Source organism: Leptopilina boulardi, unplaced genomic scaffold (genome assembly GCF_019393585.1).
Source record: "Leptopilina boulardi isolate dan_hultmark-lab unplaced genomic scaffold, ZJU_Lbou_2.1 LbouV2_213, whole genome shotgun sequence".
Taxonomy (NCBI): Eukaryota; Metazoa; Arthropoda; class Insecta; order Hymenoptera; family Figitidae; genus Leptopilina; species Leptopilina boulardi.
This window is the reverse complement of record NW_026137767.1, coordinates 1318965-1337645: the sequence shown is the minus strand read 5'-3', so window position 1 is coordinate 1337645 and position 18681 is coordinate 1318965. Positions and strand designations below refer to the sequence as shown.

At 27.5% G+C, this 18681-nt stretch overlaps 1 protein-coding gene across 10 annotated transcripts in view; it reads right to left on the bottom strand.

The window, feature by feature from the left end:
* LOC127278959 (uncharacterized) overlaps positions 1-11934 on the bottom strand; it is a 230291-nt gene extending 218357 nt beyond the window's left edge. For 5 of the 10 annotated variants that reach the window (XR_007842567.1, XM_051300942.1, XM_051300941.1 and 2 more), the window contains exon 1: positions 11159-11932. The gene's annotated coding sequence lies outside the window, so the exon portion shown is untranslated. Of the gene's footprint in view, positions 1-11158 lie in introns of all 10 variants that reach the window. The other 5 variants (XM_051300945.1, XM_051300950.1, XM_051300947.1 and 2 more) reach the window with 3 other exon arrangements.
* Positions 11935-18681: the final 6747 nt, after the last annotated feature.

Sequence of the window (18681 nt, the reverse complement as noted above, 5' to 3'; positions counted from 1 at the left end):
ATATTTCTCTCCAAATGAATGTCAAACTTAAATAAGAGTTTTTGAAAACCGTCGATTGAGTCAAGATGGCATAGTGGTCTACGTTACTGCCTTTGGTGCGCGCAACCCGGGTTCAGTTCCTCGGACCGTGAAAAATTTTCATTCAAGGTATACTTGTTTTAGTTGTGTTAAGTATTAATTAAATATAAATATGTAAGTAAAATAAACATTATTTAAATAAATAATAAAAAATATGAATGTTAATAATAATAAATAAAAATGTTTGACTTAAGAATTGTGGGGATGAGGGGGGGATGAGGAAGGGGTGTAGGAGGGGGGGGTGGTAATTCAAGTGAATATTTACTTGTATTGAAAAAATATTTTTTTGATTGAACTCTATAAGTTTTCTCAAGTCAAGAAAATATTTTCTTGATTTAATATATATATATGATCTTCACTTAATATATTTTACATTTCTTAGAAGTCAATTAACTTCTTAGACGAATTCCATATTTTCTTGGACCAAGAACATGTGTTCTTCTGACGATGTAAATAATATTTTGATTTAAATCTTTACTTACTTGAACCAACATTACAAAGATTTAAATGAATCAAATGCAATAATTGATTTGACTACAGATATTCTTAGAACAAGAAAATATATTACTCATAGAAGTCGATTAACTTTTTGATCGAATTCCACATTTTCTTGGATCAAGAACATATGTTCTTCTTTCAAATATACTGCACCAAGTAAATGGTTTTCTTGAAACAGTAGCATAATTGATTTGACCGTATTCAGTCCCACGATTTTCTTGGTTCAATACTATTTTTTTCAGTGTATTCTATATTTACTTTCCATACTTGTCCATGAATCATAAACCTGAGAATAAATTTTAAAATTCATAAAAATTTATTCTCTGATTTCTTTTTAATATCACATTGTTCCGCACAACAACAACAAACAGACGATATCTTTCAAACATGTAATGAAAAAGTAAACTTTCGATTAGACTTGACTTTGAAAGTATAATAACTTTGATGTTATCTATACAAAAAAAAAAAGATTATACACTACCCTCCCTTACGATATTCATTGAGAGCACACTTTTTTTTATCATGAAATTGTTTTACTTTGATTGATAAATTTATTCATGCTTTATTGCTCTACTATATATCAAAATTATTCTATCGTATACTTATTGAGTGAAGTTGAAGTTTCGCTTTCGCACGCAAATTACAGTGAAAATTGAATCCTATTACCATGCCTATTATATTTAAATTGAATCGTACTAGTGCAATAGATATTTAAAAATCGATAAACCGCAGAGGATTCTGCTGCATTTTAGCAGTATGTAAATAATAGTAGTCAAGCTGTCTATTTAAGTCGTTTAAAGAGACAGAGTAGCGCGTATACGAAACAAGTGCAAATAACGCTTGTCAGAAGAATGCACGTGGTTTCATTCGAATATAAATTTACGTTGATATATATTTTCTATATAAACACAAATATAATCAAATTTTAATTAAATATTCATTCTTCCAAATGTGTTTAGTATATAGATTTTGGTATTAAAGTTGAATTAATCAAAATGCATATTGATAATCGACGTTTCCACATTTATTTTTTATGTTCTTCTTTTAATATTATTGGGAATATGTATATAATAGAAAATTTATTTTAATTCTACAACTGTCATTATTGTTTTTTTCGTAGTTAATTCTTGTTCAATTCTGTTTTTTTTTGTTCTGTGAAGTCTTCGATGCATTTTTTATTTATTAAAGAATCTTATCTTATTTGATAAAATTATGCTACTGAATCAACCATATTTCAAACAACAGCATGAAAATTATTTATTCAAGGGCATGTATGCTATAGAATTTGTAAAATATATGATATAATTTCTATAAGATGCTTTTGAATCAATAATTTTCATGCTTTTGGAGAGAAACGATGTTGATATATAGCATATTTTTCTCAGTATTTAAAAACGTATCGATTGACCTATTTGCAAACTTTCTACAACCTAATCTTGTGGAATTATTGCGTTTTAAATATAAAATTTTTTTAAAAACGTGACTTTTTTGATATTTCTGGTTTCCAATTTTCATGTAATTTCTCCTACATTATGACTATAATTAGAGAAGCTTTAAACGTATGTTAACTGAGCTAATCTTTTATTACCTAATATTGCAAAATTATTGACTTTTTACAAATTGTCAATTTTAAAAAACACAACTTTTTATACATCAGGTATAAATTTCAATTTGTACGACATTTTTTCACATTAACAAGAGTTAAACAAAGCGCCCGTAAATTAAATATCGCAACAGTTTTTATTTTACTTCTTTAATTGAGTATACACTGTAAAAAGAAGGAACTAAAATAGTACCGATTTTAGGTATTAAAATAGAACCAAAAAGCAATTTAGTACCTAAAGTTGGTACTAAATTAATACCTTTCGTTTTACAGTGTATATAAAAAAGAATTTTCAAATATTCAATAACTCCAATTAAGTGTGATTATTAATTTAATTTACTCTTGAATTGTCAATGAAATTTTCCGTTTATTTCCAGCCCCTATACAAATGACAATTATATGTTTGATTAATTTTTATTGATTTTTATCAATAGTATATTACTTGAACGTGAAAAAAATGTCTTTCTAACTTTTTTCCCTAGCGGTGTATTTTATTAATTAAATTGAAACATTTTTACGTAATTATACTTTAAGATTCTAGAAAAAAAATTTCTTGGTTGCCAGGAATTCTTTCTCTGATATATATATATATATATATATAAGTCAAAAATTGATTATATAACTATTTTATAATTTCGATTTGTTTTTATTTCAATTTTCTATTTAAAAGATTTAAAAATTTATACCTTTATTGTAATGAGATTGTTATAATTTCTCACATGTAAATATTCTTCGCAGGTTTTCTAGAAAAATATTTGATAGATTGTACTTAAATTTTGTGAAGAACTCAAAATTATTATAAGGAATCGCCGTAATGAATAGCAGAGTATTAATATTGTTTAAAAAAATTTAATTTTCAAAATGAGTAGGTATTGACTGACGTCGAAAATCCAGATTGCTTATAAATATTTAAATATCATTTGATCAGTATTGTAACTAAAAGAGCGTGAATACATTGTTTATTAATTCACATTACACGTTTCTACACCAACGTTGGTGTCCTCATCGGGTGATTTTTTAAAAAATCTGAAATTTTTTTTTACAAAATCGATATAAACTCAAAATAAAATTACACACTAAAAATGTTTAGTCAGAGCAACCAAAATTTGGTTGGGCCAACAAAAAAATTTTGTTGGTATTTAAGCAACCAAACTATTTATGTGAGTCAACCAAAAAATTTGGTTGAGTGTTTTTTGTTGACATAACAAAAATGTTTGGTTAGCTCAACCAAATTTTTTTTGTTAGGTCAACAAAAATGTTTGGTTGATCAAACAAACAGTTTTTTTTGTAAAATAAAAATTTTATTATTCTGCCTTATTTCTTTTCTTTTTATTTTTTTATAGTTTTATAGTTAGTTATAACTAACTGTTCTCTTAAGTTATGAGCTGAGAACGAATCAAATTATGTAGTTGTCGCAACCAAATTTTGATTAGGACAACAAACGATCATTTGGTTTTTTAGACCAAACTATTTTGTTGTGTTAACCAAATTATTTTGTTGTCGTAAACAAATTTTGGTTGGAATTTAAAAATGTTCAACCAAATAATTTTGTTGACCTAACCAAATGTTTGGTTGAGATAACTCTGCGACTTTGTTTCAGCCAACCAAAATTTGGTTACAAGAACCAAAATTGCATAATCAAACAATTTTGTTGCAAACACTAAATTTTTTTTCTCAGTGTAAAATTTTGAAAATTTATCTTAGTTCGATTTTGAAATACCTATTTGAAATAAATTTTCTTGATAATATTCTTATTAAAAAAATGAAATGAAATTAATGTCTAATAACACTTGTTATTTAAAATAAAATATTTATTAATAACAAATTAAATATAATTAAAATAAAAAATCAACTTTTTTGATTTTATTTGGAATATAAATTGAATTAAACGCCTTTTTGCGCCTTAAAATCAATCCGAAGCTTGTTACAGGAGAGATACATGTTAATTGATTTAATTTTACATGTTATTTTTTGATGGAGGTGTGTTAGAACACAATTTAATGAGAAAGTGAGGTTACCCAACATTCAGGCCTCGGATTATACACACAAAAAACAAATACTGAAACCGTTAACATCTTAAAATCAAAATGCCTGGAAACTAGCGTAATTTTTATCTTACAACTAGATTAAGTCAATTTTAGGACTTCAGTAAAAATGGTTCTAATGTTAACGGTTTTAGTCAAAATTGAACTGAAAGTAAGTATTATTTTCTAGTGTGTACGACTTTTTCTGACTTTTTTTTCGAAAATACGACTTTTTTCGAGTTATTTAAATAAGATGAGACTTTTTCGACATTCTTTTACATTTTTTACAAAATTTATTAAAAAAATACGTCATTTTTAATATACAATGCAGATCTTTATTTTAATTATTTAAAAAAATTTAAACTAAAATTTTTCTCTAAATTAATTGAATGGTGAATTTCGAAAAGGGCTCAACTCTAAAAAGGCTAAGAGTCATTTTCACTATCAATTGTTATGCGAAAAGGACACTTACGCTTTTTCGAGTTGAGCCCTTTTCGAAATTCACCATTCAATTATTTTTAATAATTTTAAGGAAATTATTCTTCACAAATTCAATTATCTTAAATTATTTTTTATTTAAAAATTTTATGAAATTCAACAATTGTTTACAATTTTAAAAAAATCAAATAAAATTACCAAAAATTTTAATATAACAACATTTAAAATTTATTTTATTTTATGAAATTCAATAATTTCAATTATTTTCAATGATTTTTATAATATTCTTCAAATATTCAATTATATGAAGCATTTTTTAATTAAAAAATTTTTAACTTCAATAATTTTTGTCTTTAATTTCTAATAAATTCTTCATCAACAGAAATCACAAAAAAATTTTAATTAAAAATCACTTGAAGTTCAATTAATTTGAAAAATCTGAATTGTAAATCTTTGAAAATTCAATTACTTTTAAAAAATGTTATCTAAAATTATTTGATAAATTATTTTCAATTCTATAAACTTTAATTATTATCTGAAATTTAAAAAAAATTTTTGAAATTTAATTATTTCTAAAAATTTCAACTATAACTCTTCCAAAGTTCAATTATTTTTAATAATTTTGATATTTTTTTAAAAATTCAATTATTTAAAAAAAGTTTCAAATAAAAACTCTAAAATTGAATTGTCATCAGAATTTTTTTTAGAAAATTGTCCTACTTAAATTAAAATTTAAAAAATGTACGTCTTCGACTCTGAAATATTCTAAATAAATTTTCTTGATAATATTCCTATGGAAGTATTCTTATTGCCGATTTTAAGAAAACTAAATAAAATGCTAGTAAAATGAAAACTTTTTGTTTTAATCTATAGTCTATCTATTTTAAAATTTAATGTAGTTTTTAAATCCATTATTATTTTTTGATAATATTAAACAGTTTTTTGTAAAAAATGATTTTCTGCAGCGAGGCAACACGGCACGTTGGACTCCCCGCTGGGGAGAGTTGTACCAACGCCGGGGTCCGTTGTGCCGCTCAGATTTTTTAGTTGTTTCAGTTGAAGCAAAAGATTTTACGCGTAAGAAATAAAATAATTATTGCTAATATATGATTTACTATTATTTATTAATCATTTGTTATAAACTTTTAAAGGTTTTTAGGAACAATCTTAAGATTTCAAGATTTTAGTAAGTACAAATAAACATTTTCTGACTTATATTCTATAATTGCATAGTTAGTCAGTTACTTAAAATATAGTTTTCGTAATAAGTACGGTTATATTTTGTAGTATTTAATCGTTTAGAATTTTTATTATTTGTTTTTAAATTTTATTCCGCATATTATTGTGCAGAATTTTTTTTCAGAGTTAACGGTGTAGGGTTTTCCTGTGTGCAATTGAATGTGTAGAATAAAATTATGTTTGATTTAATTGTGTAAAGTAAAAAATTGTTAATTAATTTTATTTTGCTTATTGTCCAAGTGTAGGATTTTTTTTGTAAAATTATCGGTGCGCAATTTTCTCGTGTAGGGTTTATTTGTGTAGAATCTATACAGCCCCAACATTTTTGACTTAAATTTTACAATTACATAATTAGTCAGTCTTTTAAAATATTTTTTTAAATAATTATTTGTATCATTAATTAATTGTATAAACTCTAATTTCTGATTAATAAATAATTTTTAAGACATGAATACTTATTCCGAATGAGATTTATTGAAATTAAAATTGACACACATATAATTGACCCTTTTTTTACCCTTCACACATTCTAAATGTGCCCAGTTTTTGCAAACTATGCATTGAATCAACTTTTCTCTTAATTTTGGGTTGGAATAACTATTCGAATAAACGAGGCAATAGTAGATTGTGGTTATGTAACGATTGACAGCGGCACAACCAGCCCCAATCCAAAGGCACAATTAACCTCGTTGCGTCGACGCTCACTTTTCATCAAATATTAAAAAACGAGATAAATTAAATGTTAACCCAAGTAGCACGATATATCAACCAGATGTCACGGTGATTTCACCGAGGAATGTCACCGTGACATCAGGAAAATGTCAAAATGTCCGCCTTACGGTGATATGACACGGTGACATCGAGGTGATATCATGGTGACATCGAGGTGATATCATGGTGACATCAAGGTGATATCACAGTCATATCACGGTGATATCATGTTGATATTTTACAGGGATTTAAAATTTTTAAAAAATTATTATTTTTTTATTATTTTTATTATTTTTTTTATTTATTATTATTTTTTAAATTATTAAAAATTTTAAGTCCCTGTAAAATATCAACATGATATCACGGTGATATCACCATGATATCACCTTGATGTCACCATGATATCACCTCGATGTCACCGTGTGATATCACCGTAAGGCGGACATTTTGACATTTTTCTGATGTCACGGTGACATCCCGAGGCGAAATTTGAATCCTCTTTAGCTTCCCTTAGAACCTAAATAGGCCCTCTTTACGATCTTGTAGACTCCCGTAGGCCCTCCTTTGAATCCAAACGTGGAAGAAAGGTAAATTTGCGACTGGTTGAGGAAGCTAAAGAGGGTCTAGTTCGATTAAAAAAGTACAAAAAAATGCAAAAAAAAACTCTTTTAATTATTTTGATTAAAGCAAAATGAATTTTTTCTTCACACAATATTTCTTTAATTACCCTTTAAAAACTGGAATTAACATATTTTGAAGCGTTTTCAAAAAATTAATAGAATTAGAGCAATTTCAAAATTTTCAATATTTTAATCAATTTTTAGACCCTACTTTAAATCCAAACGTGGAAGAAAGGGAAATTTGCGACTAGTTGAGGAAGCTAAAGAGGGTCTGTTTAACTCTACTTTACTCCTTGTAAATTAGGGCTTAAATTTCGCCTCGGGATTCCTCGGTGATATCACCGTGACATCTGGTTGATATATCGTGCTACTTGGGAAGATCAATACACCATTGAATCCCTCGATAAATTTGGATTATTTAAAAAAAAATACGTAACGATATCTTTAAAAATGCAAAAAATAGACCAAAAAGTATAAACATGAAAACTTGCACGTAAGTCAGCGCCAAAGCACCAAATTACTAACAGCTAATTATTCCGTGAAGCAAACAAATTCAAAATAGTTGCCAAAGATGCGCATAAGTAAAACAATACTTCTCTCACTTCCACTATTCAAAAAAAAAATTTTGTTTTTGAGATATTCTTATCGGCACAACTTACCCCGGCACTTTCAGCTCCGGTCTCCCCTATTTTATATCTAAAAACATTACCCAAGCAAAAATAAATTTCTGTCAAATGCCGATATTGACAACAGGCGCAATCATGCACCAATACTGGCTGGCCGACAGTTGGCTTACCAGTATTTGTTCAGTACTGATATGGATTAAATTCTGTACTGTGCCAATACTACAAGCCAATACCGGCATGCCAGTATTTTCCAATACTGTGCCAGTATTATTGAGACAGCAATGGCGAACCAGTACTCGGTCAGTATTAATTCAATACCAAATGCCAGTATCCAGAAAAATTATGAAAATTGACCTCCATGAAGTTGGCGTTGACGCTCAGCGCCAAAAATTATTTTTCACAGGACCAAAAATGTCAAATTATTTTTTTTAAAAAGATTTTCGGTCCAAATATGTAATGCCTTAAGAAATAATTTTTAAGGTATTATGTGAACCTAAAACTTTTTTAAAAATGATTTGTTATTTTTGGTCCGTGACAAATAATTTTCGACGTTGAGCGTCGACGCCAACTTCACAGACGTGAAAATTGTGTATTTTTGTTGGTTAGAAATTAAATTTACATACATATTTTTTTTAAATTATTTTAATACTTTTTTTCGATTACTGCAATGCGTTCGTTAACGGAATTATGAAATTTAAATTTAATATTAAAACTTTTTAATAAAAAAATACATAATTAATGAAGTTCTCAAATTATTTTTCTTACACTGAAAAAATATATTTGAATCAAATAAACTCTATTTTAACCAATAATTTTATTCAATTTCGGTAATTTAAAGAAATACAAATAAATATATATTTTATAATATTTGAAGAAATTATTTGACTAATAAAATAAAGAGTAAAATGTTAATATAAAAAAATAACAATTCAAAAGTTATTATAATAATTTATTATTATTAATAGTTAATGCTATGAGTCGGTTCTTCGATCCAGCTGCAAAAAGAACCCTGAATTTTGAATATCTATACCAGTGCTCACTTATTACTGGTTACTATAATTTTTCCCGTACTGGCAAAATACAGAATTACTGCTAAATTCCAGTATTGAACCAGTACTAAACGCCAGTACTAAGCCATTACTAATGACCAGTACTAATAAACGTTATCATCCCAAACATATGCCAGTATTGGTTCAATATTGTTGGTCAGTACTTTGCCTTAATTGCCAGTACTGGCGCAACACTGCGCCGGTTGTAAATTTTTGTTTGGGTAATTATTTAAAGTAAAATATTTATTAATATATTAAATTTAATTAAATTAAAAAAATAGACTAAAACGACTTTTTTTAGCACCTTAAAGTCGATCCGAGGCCTGAACATTCATTGTACTCTTAGTTAGCTTAAAGTGAGATTCACAAATCTATAATTATGAAGGTCATTAATTTATTTACAAAAAATGGTATATTTGAGGAAAGTAATGTCGAATAGAAAAATTTTGTTGTGAATGCTTAAAAATTAGAAAAATAGAACTTAATAAGTAGAAATTCAATTCAGAAATTTTCATGTAAGATTAATTCCCGTGATTAACTCCTCACCAATGGAAAATTCACAAAACGGGAAAAGATTTTTTTATTTTCACTAGTAGAAAATAAACGATTTAACTAAGAATATTTGATCAGTTAAATATACAACTATCTAAAGATTAAAACACATAAGAAATATTCTTTTATTTTGATGGTTTTTTGGAAGTTCTAGAATTTATTGCTTCTATAGATGTAAAGGATGTTTTTTTAATTCATGGGTCATTTAGTTAAAATATACAATGCAAGGTAAATGTTACAATTAAAGGAATACTCAACTTTAATATCTATACACAATTTCCAAGGTAACAGGAAATATATTGAAATAGTAGTTTACAATCTATATATATATATATTATTTTTTTTCATCACATGAAAGGTTTCCGAAAGATACAAAGCTTAATCTCCTGGAAATAATGATAATCCTCTTGTCACGATACGTTTACATTTTCTTATACGCATTTCAATCACAATAATCAATGAATGACTTATTAACGTTGCAATGACTATAATAAATGAGTTTGGTAATAATTCACAAAAATAATATCTTCTGGATTGATGAGAAAGAATGGAAAGTGGCATTAATTTTAAATAAATTTATTTTACTTTAAATTTAGAAGAAGACGAAGAAGATGATGATGAAGTTTTAATGTTATTAGACTTATATCATTATTGAATAAAAGAGGCGTGAAAAAAATTAATGGACGCTATCGCGCTGAAGGGACATTAATTTTCAACGATTTGACATTCTCCTCTGTGGTTGCAAGATGAATGAAACTAAGTGAGATTATTCCGATACTGTAAAAAGGAGATGACAGCCATTTTTCTTCGCCTAAAATAGATTTAAAGTTGTTGCACTTGAGAAACCGATTTCTGTATACTACCACAGATGTTTCCTTATAGATAGTAATCTCAATGTTGGACAAGTGCCAAAACCATTTTTTATTTTATATTTCCCAAAATTTAATAGAGATAGAAAGAGAGATTTATAATACAACAAATAAATATGCATTTGATTTACTCACAAAATGTAATAATATTATTACGACTTTGAAATTTCAAAAAGCGTTTTTTTAGTACATACCTATTAAAAGAGGAAAAATTCGATTTCAATTGAAATTATTCATATTTTAATCAATTAATGAGTTTTTTTACCACTTAAGGAAACAACGTAAAATTAAATTCTACGTCATGCAATAGAAATTATAGAGTTTTTTTCGTTGTCCGAAAAAACATCGAATACAATTCACTATCAATTAATATTTTATCTTATATTATTCTGTCACTTTGATATATTATGTTGTCGTATACCTACTACTGTGATCCAAAAATAGCTGGTTCATTAATTTTCTACCAAATTAATCTTTTAGGAATTGAAAATATAAACATTTTATTTTTAATAATTGTCACACCTGTAATATGTATTTTATTAATTTTACTTATTAAAATATTCTAAAAATAAAGTGTTATTTTACACATAGAGAAATTAAAATTTATAACTATTATTTTGAAAAATAAATTAAATCTACAATTCTCTATAAAGAAATTATTCCTAAAGCTGCAATTTTTTATTTATTGCGTTTTAATAGTTTGTGAAGAATATTTGGTAATTGTAATATTTAGAAATTGTTTTTGAATAGAAACACAAGTGTAAAAATAAAATATTCGTTTTTTGAAAAACAATTAGCTTTTTGTTATTTATCAGATGTTGATTAAACGTTAGTGCTTATAAAATACTTACACGCAAGAATGACTGTGACGTATTAGCTTTGAAGCGGCATTTTTATTTTTTTTTTTTTGATGAAAAGGTCACTAAAAAATCTTCAAAATACAGCTTCTTTTTCAAAATTTGTTAATTCGGTGATTATGTTATTTTAAATGTCAAATTTAAGAAAAAAAGAAAAATTATTTAACACTTTTACGAATCACTGTATCCATAAAATTGTTGAAAAAGCGTAAATTTTTTCTACGCAAAATGTACAATATTTTTTGCAAATTATGAAAATTCTTCTTTTTATCGAATATCGCTTTTCAGTTTTACCAGTACACAATTAATTTTTAGAAACGGTACCATTCCAAATTCACTTTCCCTTGCATTTTATAAAAAGTTGACACTTAAAATTACTTGTTCCTTTAGGAAAATAGTTTTGTTTTTTTCTTTCTAATTTCCACTTTTCTCCACTATCACTGTTTTACAGGTTTTCTGAAATTGAATTTTCGCTCAGGGTCGTGTATGCTTTCCGCACCTTTCAATGCTTTAATTCATTTATTATTTTGCAAAATTATTCGAGAAATAATGTCATAAGAGAGAAAAAATGAGCAAATATTAATTTGTTTGGTTTAAAAAGATAAAAAAAAAATGAAAAATGTCGAGAAATTAATTGCTTGTAGATTGAAGTAGGTTTACGTTACGAGACATTGATGAGGACAGCGCGCGGATTCAAGCACAAATATCTGAAGCGGCAGAAGCGCTGATACTAAGCCAACAGAGGGGTTGAGACATGGGTTGAGAGTTAGCAGTTCGGTGGGGTTCGTTGAAGGTGGGTGAAACGTGACAGGGTTGCTGCTGAAGTCCTACCTCGAGTCACTGTAGGGAGCCACCTGTCTAACTATGGTAACTTCGTTTTCTGATTGCAACCTAGATTTTAAAAAAATGCGTTATAATATAGTGATTGTTTTTCCAGTTTTAATGCAACTGTTTTTTTCAATTTTTGGATTAATACATTAACTAATTCTAATTTCAATGATCGATTTCTGGGGAAAGAGAAATAGACATTTAAATGAATCCAGATTGTTTTAATAAAATATTGACAGACAGAACGACTGAGGATCATCCTTCATTCGAACCTCTGCCGATGTCAATCATTAACGTCTTAGTAATTCTTCAAGTACAAAAACATATATTTTTTATTTTCGCCCTTGTAACATTTTAATACTTTAATTAAAACCCTTTTAGTTTTCAATGAATATTTAAATTCTGATTGTCTTAAAAAATGTTAAAAGAGTGTTTTTGTAAAATAGGTTACAAAAACACATCAACATTAATGTGACTCGAAATAATCGATGAAAGGTCATATACTCATAAATTAATAATACAAAATAATTCATTTTATAAAAGTGAAATTAATTATTATCTTTTTTTAATTAGTTATTATAATTAGGGGTAATCCATAAGCATGTGATACTTTAAGGGGTTAGGGGTCAGCAAAATATCACTCTACAAGTTATTTGCTATTGCATCTAATAGGTATTTATTGCTACATTTAATAAAAAGTATTAGCCACGTGACGCCAGTTTTACTTCGCGTCAAATAAGGCATGGACCGCAGTTAACCGCGGAAAAGTTTTGTTAAATGCAGTGATATATTATTAAGTAAATATTAATTATTACTCAAAAATGTTGAATGAAGAACTAGTGCAGCTTCTCTGAAAATGGGACATGGAGAAATATATAAATACGCTAAGCAAGATTCAGTGAAGTCCTTTGTATATTCAATTCGTACCAATGACTTTTCTTCGGTTGAGAATCCAAACAAAATGACCAACTCGTCTATTGAATTCGTGCTGACAAATTGAAAAAAATTAAAGCTCAAAAGTTTGTTCATTGAATTGGTGCGGATAGAGAGTTTGGAAGTTGAATACAGCTTTGTCGAATTCAGGAGAATTGCAATATAGCTCCAATTCGAATTTGTCGCTAAGCGGGATTCACTGAAGCCAAGGGTGTATTCATTTCAATTCAACTGAATTAGTTTTCATTTGCTGGGGTGTAAGATTGTAGTCAGCTTACAGTTAAGCTTACTAGAACCTTACTGTAAGCTTCCTGTAAACTTACTGTAAGTTTCGTGTAAGCTTTCATTATTATTAATAAATGTTAATAAATATATAAATTAAACAATTATTCATGCGCAGTAGTTTATTATAGCTTTTACGGCTGCGCAGTAGATTTTATAATCAACTATTCCTGTTAGGGTTGTTAAATATTAATAAATAATATTTATTAATATTAATTAACAGTAGTGTAAGCTTAAAGAAAGTTTACATGAGGCTTACAGTAATCTTACATGGAAGGTTACATTAAGACTACACGAAGCTTACAGCTTACAGTAAGTTTACGGAAGGCTTACAGTAAGGTCATAGTAGGCTTAACTGTATGCTGACAATAACTTCAATACGCCATTTGGTGTTTACCTACTTCTGATAACCATTTTCCTTTTTCGTCTTTCTTTTATTAACACACGATAGAAAGAGAAATAAAAACCAAAATATCTGACGAATAGGTAAAAGTCACTAGACCGCCAATCCCAATAAGTTCAAATAAATATTTTTTAATTTCAATAACCATTTTAAGTTTTGAAAAAATTCATAGTATTTAATGAAATATACCTAAATGTTTTGAAATTTGAATATTTTAATTAAAGTAAAAAATATTTACTTAAACTCATTTAAATAATATCAATGAATAGTTATTTCAGTCATAGGACAGATTATTTTATTTTGCTGCAATTGAAATAGCTAACACAGCTAATTAATTTGCGCTCGATGTTAGTTACTATAGCTAAATTATTACGTCTTCCAGCTGACAACTAGTAGCTGCCATAGCTAACAGTAATCCAGTTAACATAAATAGCTAATAAAATTTTTATCTATGATGTATTCCACGCCAAAGTGTAAGTCCATTTGCAATTGCATCTCCGATTTTTTTGAGATTTTTTTTTCTTTTAGTACTCATTGAGACTAACTTCCATGAATTTTTTCAAATTTTTTTAGCAAGTCGTTTTCGAGATATGAAATTTTGAAAATTGGAGAATTTGCATGACTTTCATAATTTCTGAATGCTCATAACTTCTTTAAAAATGCATCAATTTTAAAAGTCTTTTTTTCAAAATGTGTGTTTTTAAACGTACTTTTCAACAAAAAAATCTATTTTTTTTATATGATATTACTATCAAATTTTTGAGTTTTAATGATAAAAAGTCATTTTTCTCATTTGACGTAATGATCGATTTTTTTCAAAATTTTTTCAAAAAAACCACTTCTTATTACGAAACTTTTAAGCCTAGCCCTATAATGGGCAAACAATTTTTACAATATTTTCGGAATTTTTCAAAAATTTAAGAATTTTGTTTTTTTTTTTTAAATATTTTTGGTTTTTTTTTATACTACGTACTTTTATGTATTTTGATCCGCTGATTACGAAAATCATAGTGACAATACCCAAAAATTTGATTTTTAAAGTAAAAACCATAAAAAAGTCCCAAAATTTATGGTTTTTGTCGTTTATTGGGTAAAATATGCAAAATTAAAAAAAAACTTTCAAACAAAAGTTATAGATCTTATTAAAATACATTTTTCTTATTTTATGCATTTTTTTTAATTTTGCATATTTTACACAATAAACGAAAAAAACCATAAATTTTGGGACTTTTTTATGGTTTTCAACATAAAAATCAAATTTTTATGATGGACTTACACTTTGGCGTGGAATACATCCTATATAATAGAAATTAAAATTAGCTGAAATAGCTAAGAGTTAGCAGTATCAACTATCTTTTTTCCTCCGTGTGCATTGGTAGATAGTACACTGAAAAAGTCTTAAGGGATCAGCAGTTCCAACAGTGGAAATGCAGTAGCTCTTTGCTTTGGAGTGTTGCTAAATGTTGGGCGAGCAGATGTTCCACGTTATTGTTACCAAGATTTGGTGATGCTGCAGCATCAGACTTGGGCACTCAGAGCACCCAAGATGGGAAACAGTTAGTCCCACAATGAAGTTGTGCAGAATCTCTTTATTTGGTGCTTCTCATACATGCGTTGGGAATTCTAAACGCCCAAGACTTTTTCAGTGTAGGGCGTTTCACCGAAAACTTCTTTTTGATTTTCTAAAACCTTAATTCGAATTTAGACTCGTCTTGACCCACAAAATATGTGACATTTTTTTTAAATTTTTTGAAGGTCATTTATAGGTCGCTATTTTGATTTTTATGCAAAATTTGTGCTTTTTACCTATATAAAAAAAAATTTATTTTTTATATTTAAGTCTTCAATTTTTTTAAAACTATGCGCTTTATAGTGGTAGAGATTACCAAATTGGTAAAAAAAAATTGTTCCAACTTAAAAAAAAATATTTGAAGCGGTTTCAAGTTTTTTTTTATGACCTTAAATGAAAAAAATTTAAAGCCTATTAAAATATGTAATTCTTTTTTAGAATGTTTAAACAGACAATATACCTTAATTAGGTAAAAGAAAATTTTGTTAGATATGTTGTATTTCTGTAAAATTAAGGGTCGTCCTCTAAATGATCTTCAAACAAATTTGAAAAAAATCTGACATATTTTGTGGGTCAAAAGGAGTCTAATTTCGGGTAAAGGTTTTAAAAAATCGAAAAAAGTTTTCGGTGAAACGCTTTAGCAGATAGTCTATGTACTGATTTTTGTAAAATCTAAACAGCCGAGGTCTTGGAATATCTGAAGAATGTATTTAGGATATCCACGAAAATATCCTACCTATAGTGAAGGTTCTTAATTAAGTTAATTAAGTTACTTTTATAAAAAAGTAACTCGTTACAGTTTCAGTTACTTACAAAGTAACTTAAGTTACATTTCAAGTTACTGAAAAATTATTTTAAAATTTGTCTTATCGAAATTCAATTTTTTTATCTAATGGGAATCAAATTAAAATGTGAAATATAATTGTAATACATGTATTTATTCAAGTTCTTCACATAGATTTGCATTCATTTTAATAAAAGCATCATCTATTCTTTCCCCTAAAGTTTTACGTTTAAAAATTTTTAAATTTCCTGGTAATCCAAGTAACACAAGGTCTTTTAAAGATGATTTTTCTACAACACTTCTATTACATAATCCATAATTTTTTTATCCAATATTTTTTGAGTAACTAGCTTTGAATCGGAAGTCCAGTTTTCCAAAAGAGTTTGCTTCTTATTTGACTGTGATGAAGAATCTGAGAATTGTTCTTCGAATTTTCTCTTTTTTTTTCTTTCGCTATAGCTGCTTCTAATTCTTTAACGTATCCATGTTTAACCTATGCAAGTATTTATTTATAAAAATTTTGAAAATATTATTATTATTATTAGAAAATTAGTTTTTATAATCATGGATTTTGTTTGCCATTTTAAGAATTAATTTACAAATCAATTAATAAGGTACAAATTTGACACGGGGTTGCTAAAAATTATTTTTATAAACTCTTAAGGTATCACATCGGCACTAATCGGAGTCAAAAGTTTGTAGCTCGCATTACTACTTCCCGCACTATACTTTCGCCCTCAACTCCCTATACTCTCAGCCCATACTGTACCTACTTCTACAAATACACTCGTACATGTATACCCCACACTAGCAGCGATTAGAAGGAGTAGGAGGTTTGACAACGTCGCTATAAGTCTCGCTTTGACTACTGTGGACTACTGTCTCTCTCTAACTAATGTCACCATCCTGCGATGTTGCCACATCAAAGTGGCGGGTGTGCTATATATTGCAAATGACGTCATGAAATAGAATTTTTAATTTATAATTACAAATAAACGGCACGGTAAATTATAAATTTCTTTGTATATTTTAGTTCCAAATTTATTCGTGAATTCAACATTAGTTTTTGAAAAAAATTTATAGAAAACTTCTGATGATATTTATGAAAATGTACTTCTCCCCCATACATTAGTCCCGTCTCCCATGCAAAATAAGCAACTTTGATTGCTAATATCTCTGGTTCCGTACGGCGAAAATTCTTCATATTTTGCAAATTTGTCAAGAATGATAATAAGAACATATGGGAAAATTTTCAAGAAAATTTATAGAAAACGGTTTTACCGATGTGATACCTTAAATAAAAGTCTATATTAAACTTCCGAATACAAATAAATTAATTAAAATCTTATTTTAAAAAAATCTTGTACACTGTTTAAATTATGCAGGTAAATCCCCTATATTGCAACAGTAAACCAAACGAATACGATGGAACACAAGCACATGAAAAACAGAATGTAAACACTCGGTACAATGCGCAGCATGCGAGCGCAGAGGCCATGTTCTTCTGCTATCACTTTGCGCTCTTTTTTTGAAATACGAAATTATTAAGTTTTTAAAGCAATAAAAAAGTGCAAAGAAAGTAACGAAATAACTTAAAATTAAAAGTTACTATTAAAATAGTAACTAAGTTACGTTACAAGTTACTTTTAAAAAAAGTAACTTAGTTACCTTATAAGTTACAAGTAAAGTAACTTTTTCAGTAACTTAGTTACTAATAACTAGTTACTACCCAACACTGATACAAAGAAATCCATTTACAAAATCCCTTGTATATGCAAGATAGTCTTTGCTATTAGAACGATTTTAAATATAGAAGTCCCATATATACACGGAAAGAAATTTAGTAGCAATATTTGATAAATCTGATAGGAAATTTTAGTATTCTCTTTTTCAAACGCGGAACATTTGGGTTTGATAACGAAAATCGGTATATTTTTAACAATAGTCTTTTTAGTAAATATATTCCAGAAATTGAAATTATTATTTCGTAAATTGATAAATTTATACGAAAAACCAGAAATAAGTTAAACCGACGCGCACTTCGTTATTTACTAAATTTATATGAAAATTTGGAAAGATTATTTCGAAATTTGTTAAAACTATACTAAAAATTCGAAGTGGTTCAGTCGTGACAGATGACAACAGAAACACCAACAGATTCTACGCCAAAGTTTTATCTCTTTCTCATCTCGAGGATAGACGAGGATATGAACTTTTAAATGCACACACACACATACACCGCAATGTTTTACATCGATTGGCTTATTTTTATTCCTAACCTATACTAACGATAATACGTATAACATTCGCAGAATAACGCTTCATATACAAATTTACGCACATGTGAAAAACTGATGTGACCATTCTTATATACTAACCAGACATATTTTTCACCGCTTATGAGAAAGGTGAAATTATATCAAAACATGTTTAAAAATATAAATAAAAATCATTATTTATTGGGAAATAATTAAATATTTTATTATTTTTTGAAGAACAATTTTTTTTACTGATTTATTGTAAAATATTCGAAATTAATTATATAAAAGAAATTCAGGTCTGTATCAAGATAATAGTAAAAAGGGGCTTGTCTAAAGAGCTTCGTCAGTCTTCGTTACCACTCGGTGAGGATCGGGCAATTCCGAACGTTCAACTTCGGCAAATTTCGTCGAATCTCGTTAACTTTGATATTTCTTTTTCAATTTTCATATCAAATA